The 6,053-nt window shown below is 49.6% G+C and overlaps 1 non-coding gene across 1 annotated transcript; it reads right to left on the bottom strand.

The window, feature by feature from the left end:
* Positions 1-201: 201 nt before the first annotated feature.
* LOC140692282 (U6 spliceosomal RNA) lies at positions 202-310 on the bottom strand. The gene has a single exon (XR_012067852.1). It is a non-coding gene; the product is annotated as a U6 spliceosomal RNA (small nuclear RNA).
* Positions 311-6,053: the final 5,743 nt, after the last annotated feature.

Consider the following 6,053-nt stretch of genomic DNA (forward strand, 5'->3'; position numbering starts at 1 on the left):
CCTACCCTGTCCCCTGTGTTAACCATCGGTTTCTTTTCCATGTCTGCGAGTCCAGTCTGTTTCTGTTTTGTAAATAGGTTCCTTGGAGTCTTTTTAAAATGGAGTTATTTATGTATGGATGGGTGTCTTGACTTACTTTCAGATCCCACCTAGAAGTGATGGCATAGGATATCTGTCTTTCCCTGGGTGACTGACTTCACTAAAACTATGGAACGCTTCACGCATGGGCGTGTGTCGTCCACGTTCAGGGGCCGTGCTGATCTTCTCTGGATGGTTCCCATGTTAGTCTATGTCCTGTGGCAGCAAGTGCTTTCCTTAGGGTTTTTGTCTCAACCTGAAAGCCAGCCCGGAGACTGAAGGTCTTCTAGTTGCCTCCACTATCTGCCTAGGACCCTCTCCACGAATGTTTCCCATTTTCTCTCACCCTTTTGCCTTGGCATCATTGAGTACGAAAACGCTCCGTCTCCTGAAGCCTTGCAGACTGAAGCTGGACAACGGGAGGTAAACGTCAGAGAAATGGCCACAACAGCTCCTGTGGAAACCATCCTCGGGCCTGTTTTCGGGGGAGCCACTCAGAGAGTTGAGCCGAACACCCCAGGACATCATCAGAGGCATTTCAAACTGCTCGAGCCGTTTCGATGACCCCGATGTGTGGAAATCTCCTACCAGACTGACCCCCTACTCCCGGCCCTGAATCTGGTTTCTCATCTGCTCCGACGATTCACCTTTGTGCTGTACTTTGGTTGTCCACACAAGTGCCTCTTAGGCGATACCTGACTGCTTGCTCCCTAGGCCTAGCTTCAGAAGCCCATCGACACCACCGCCTCCTGAGACGAGATACTACAACGGCAACAGTTTCCTTGAACAGACCTGTTCTCAGAACTAAGAAACTGGGTCCATGAAACGCAGGCCCCCTAGGAAACCATTCCCTCCCTCCTGCCCCCAGACCGCACGCACGCACGCACGGACGCACACGCACACGCACACGCACAGTCAACAGCCCAGCTTTTAATGTGTAAAACTTCCAGGGAAGTTACAGAATAGGGAAATGTTGGGGTCCAGAGTAGGCTGCCCCAAAATGTGCCCGATGGATTATGCTGAATGAAAGGGACTTCACAAGTGGCCAAGGGGGAGGGTATAGGTCAGTGGTAGAGTGTGTGCTTAGCAAGCAAGCACAAGGTCTTGGGTTAAATCCCCAGTACCTCCGGTCAAAAATAAATGCATAAAATCGAATTCCTCTCCCCGCCCGCCCCCCAAAGTATACACTGCTGTATGTCAACTCTGTCTCAATAAAACTGGAAGGAAAAAAAAGGAAGGAAAAAAAAAAAAAAGCATGATTTAACAAAAGAAAGAAACAAACAAAGAAAGAACTGCCCGAGGCAAGAGGAACACTCTGTCCCTCCTTTCTGCCTCCCTGGAAGCAGGGGAAAAAGAATTTTTTTTTTTTTTAAAGTCTCCCATCCCAGAGGAATCTATCAAGTCAGAGGTCTGCTTCCATGCCCTTCCATGATTCTCAAACGGTTTAGTGGGGTTTACCCAGGTTAGGAAAAGGAGGGGACTCCTTTGGCCTGAGACCAGGCGAGATTCTCCCCCTCCCTCCCGCCTCCCTCCGTGCAGTTGGGACGGGGTGGCCTAAGGGTGGGGAAATTGAAACCAAAAAACAAAAGCCGTTCAACGGAGAGGAGCCGGAGGCCAAGTCAAAGGCTCTGACCTGAGCACAGAGCTTTCTGCATTTGAATGAAGCGATTGAACGAGGCCCTGCCGAATGGATCCTCCTGACGTCCCCGCCCCCGCTTCCAGGAGACAGTCCAGTCGATTTAGGACCCGATTTGGGACCGATCGGTGGAGGAGGCCTGGGCGGCGGCGGCAGTGGCGGCGGCGGCGGCGGCGGCGGCGGAAGCAGCGGCGGGGGGCGGGGGGGGGGTGCGCGGGCGGGGGCGGGACCAACGTTCGCTCCAGCTCTGCCTGCCTGCCTGCCTGCCTGCCTGCCTGCCTGCCTGCGGGGCTGAGGCCTGAGGGCCACGCTGGTTCCTGCCACTCAGGGAAACTTGTGCGGGTGTTGCCGAAAGATCGCCCCCCCCAACCCCGTCCCTGACGAGCCAAATAACCCAGAGACAGGGTCTTAGAGTTTAGAAGAAAAGAGGCAGCTTGATTGCTTTGCTGGGCAAAGGGGACTCACAGCAGGCTAGTAGTGCCTTCCAAACTGTGAACCCGTCTTGGGGTTGGGGTTTCATGCTTCTGTGGACGAACAGGTTGGAGCATGAAAGGGAATCACAACAGGCGGGAGCATAAAAGGTGCTCATGATCAACAAGGGTCTCTGATAAAACTTCCTCCTAAATCTGGATGAGTGTCTGGTAACATGGGACCTCCTGGTGGTCTAGTAGGTCATCAGCCCGTGACCTTCTTTCTCTGGTCAGACTCACCCGGCGGCACCAGCGCCACGGAGGAACTCGGGGTGGGGGGGTGGGAGGGGGCTGGTCGTTCTCCTGAGCTTATCCTCCCGTGACTCCCTTCCTGGGGAAAGACTCAGACGTCAAACATGATTGTCAATTTGAACGATCAGAGGAAGGTCCAATCAAACAGTTAGAATCGACAACTTTAGCTGCTTTGAACAGTGGGCCTGGGGCTGGGAGCGGTGTCTGGTCAGTCGAGTTTGCTGATCGTTCTAAAAGCAAGCAGTAAGCATAAAGCCCAAAATTGGCTTAGCCTAAGTGCGGCCACTTCATGATTCCTCCTTCACTGGGGGCCGAGGCGTGGGGGAGGGCGGGGGTGGGGGACACGACTGAGGTGGCGACGAACTTCTCCGTGAATGCTCGGAGCCGAACTGCTCTCTGGGCCTAGGTCCAAAAAAGGCCTGAGTCTCAGCTATGACAGGTTCTCTCTCTTTCTGGGCACATGGACTGACTCGCCCCGCATCCTCCCATCCTGTCAGACCCTTCGGACACGCACCTCCACCCGAGGAGTTCTTTGGCCTCGTCCAGAAAAAACAAACACACGCACGAACAAAACCAACCGAGCACACAGAAACCCTGATGATCTCCTTGGACCCCATTCACTTCGGAGAGTCCCTCTCGTAGAAATCCCCTCAGCTCGATGATTTCACCATAGCCGCCTCCCTTTCTCTGCCGCAGTGACCCCCACCCCCACCCCCACCCCTGCGTGGGCCCTGTCCCTCTACCTATCAAAAACCAAACCCCAGGAGAAAAGAAAATCAGAATGCTGCTTTGAGCCACTGGATCTGTGAAAGGAACCAAACAGAAAGCCGAAATAACCAAACCAGCCGAACACCGAAAGCGAACAGACAGATACCCCAGAAAGAAGGGCACGCTGACCCTGGCCCCTTTCCTTCCTGGAATCAGGACATAACATAGATCTACACCCCCCCCTCCCCGGCCAGGGCCTGTCTTTGCTCAACCCAATAGAAGAGCATTTATGTTTTGCCAGTTTTCTGGGTCCTCCTTTGTTTCATAAAACTGAGAAGAAATACGTGTGGAAGTTCTCTCCTATGAATTGAACAGACTGAAGATCCTTTAAATAACCAAATGAGGTGGAAGTGCCGAGAGTACCATACGGGAACACACCGAGACACATCATCATCAAATTGACCAAAATTAAGGGTAAGGAGAAAATATTAAAATGAGCGAGAGAAAAGCAACAAATAACATACAAGGGAACTCCCGTAAGGTTATCAGCTGATTTTTCAGCAGAAACTCTACAGGCCAGAAGTGGGTGGCACAACATATTTAAAGTGATGAAAGGGGAAAAGTGACAGCCAAGAATACTCTACTCAGCAAGGCTCTCGTTCAGATTTGAGGGAGAAATCAAAAGCTTCACAGATAAACGAAAGCTACAAGATTTCAGCACCATCAAGCCGGCTTTACAAGGAATGTTAAAGGATCGTCTCAAGTCATCAAACCCTAAGAAAAGAGAACAAAAACATGACAGAGAAAGGGAGGGAGGGAGGGGGGAGAGAGAGAGAAAGAGAGAGAGAGAGAGGGAGAGAGAGAGAGAGGAGACCTACAAAAGATGGCTTTGCCTGTTTAGGGTCTTCCGTTGTTCCTTATACATTTTGAAATTGTTTGTTCTAGTTCTGTGAGGAATGTCGTGAGTATTTTGACAGGGGTTGCACGGAACCTGCGGATTGCTTTGGGTAGTGTGGCCATTTTGATAGTATTGATTCTGCCAATGCAAGAGCACAAGACAGCTTTCCATTTCTTTGTGTCATTTCAGATTCTGGAGTATAGGTAACCTCCTCGATTAAGTTTATTTCTAGGCATTTTACTGTTTTTGACGCAATGGAAGTGTTTATCCCAGTTATAAAATTCTGGTTTTTAAAGTGGAGGAGGGGAAAAAAAAAAAAAAAAAAAAAAAGGAAAGGAAAGGCCACAAATGGCAAAATATCCTTCTTTCTTACGGGTGAATTGTATTCCATTCCGTGTGTGTATATGTGTGTGTGTGTGTGTGTGTGTGTGTGTGTGTGTGTGTGTGTCCCCTCTTCTTTATCTATTCAAATATTGATGTGCACTTAGGATGCTTCCGTATCTTGGCCATTATAAATGATGTTGCTGTTAATAGCAGGGTGTGTGTATCTTTTTGAATTCATCCTTATTTTGCGGTTGGCTTTATTCCTTTGATAACTAGGTAAGTTTAAAAAGCTAAAGCGCTAAACCTTCCTGGAAACAATGAACAGTACGTATATGTAAATTAAAAAATATGTGTGCAGTAAAAAATTAAAAAATAAATAAATGAATAAAAAAGAAAGAAAGACAAGGAAATTAGCTATCAAGCCATGAAAGACATGGAAGAAACTTAGAAGACATCTTACTAAATTAAAGAAACCGGTCTGAAAATGTTACCAACTGGACAATTCCAACCAAAGGACATCCTGGAAAAGGCAAAGCTCTAGAAACAATAAAAAGATCGTGGTATCCAGGGGTTTGGGGAAAGGGAGGGAAGGAGGAATGAACAGATACAGCGTGTGGGATTTTTTTAAGGCGATGAAATTATTCCGTCGGATACCATAGTGGTGGCTACATGTCATTATGCATTTGTCAAAACCCATAGAACGTACGACATCAAGAGTGAACCGTCATGTAAACTATGGACTTTGATTGATAATAGCGTGTCCATGTCGGACCATCAGTTTGACCAAATAGGCCACACTGATGAGGGATGTTGAGGGGAGGGGAGGATATATGTGTGGGTGGGGAGGGCTGTGTGAGAACTCTCTGTATTTTCTGCTCAATTCTGCTGTGAGCCTGAAACTGCTCTAGGAAATAAAGTCTATTAATCAAAAAACAAAAACAAGAACAAACACAACGAAACAAAACAAAACAGCCAAATGAGGTGAACCAGGATTCAGTCATCCAAAATGGAGCTGGACGGCCAGTGGGAGGAACTTGGTTACAGACATAGTCTTGTTTCGGGGAGGGGCACGTTGTCCCCTCCCTCTACACATCTTGAGTCCTCTGGGCTGGACTGATCCAAAAATGGACCCCAGACGGATCGTTGAGCAGGAGCGACAGGGAACCTCCTGTCTTTCATTCAAGCACTCATGTGTCCCCGAAGCAGGCAGCTTTTCTCCGTTTTAGGACAAGAAATCAGCCCTTTGTGCGAAATGGACCGGGCTGAGAGACTTTGGTTTTGGGTGACCCGTCTGTGAAGAATCGAGACGGAGTTTGGGTTTTGGGGGGGAAGCCCCTGAAAGAAGTCACGAGGTTGGTTGGTTTTCTCTAGGCTTCCGGGGCCTGAAGGCTCTCAGTGGGAGATCAGGGTGATTTCCTAAGTCCAGATGCAGGGAGGGCACCCTCCACGGAAGTGATTGATTTCCCGCTTTCAGGGAGACAGAAAGAAGAGTCTGAGGGTCCGGTCCCTCTTGCGTCTGCTGGCCGGCCCCTCGGCTTCTTCGGTCACTCTCATTTCTAACCTATCCGTGTGCCACGGAGGCACATACATGTTTGGGGTGGCCTCCCCTGGGTCCCGACACCGGCATCCATGGGGGGAGGGGGGGCATGAGTGGTCAGAACTGTATCAAGCTCAAGGGCGCCACCAA

The sequence above is a fragment of the Vicugna pacos genome, unplaced genomic scaffold (assembly GCF_048564905.1).
Source record: "Vicugna pacos unplaced genomic scaffold, VicPac4 SAC-SAT, whole genome shotgun sequence".
Classification (NCBI taxonomy): Eukaryota; Metazoa; Chordata; class Mammalia; order Artiodactyla; family Camelidae; genus Vicugna; species Vicugna pacos.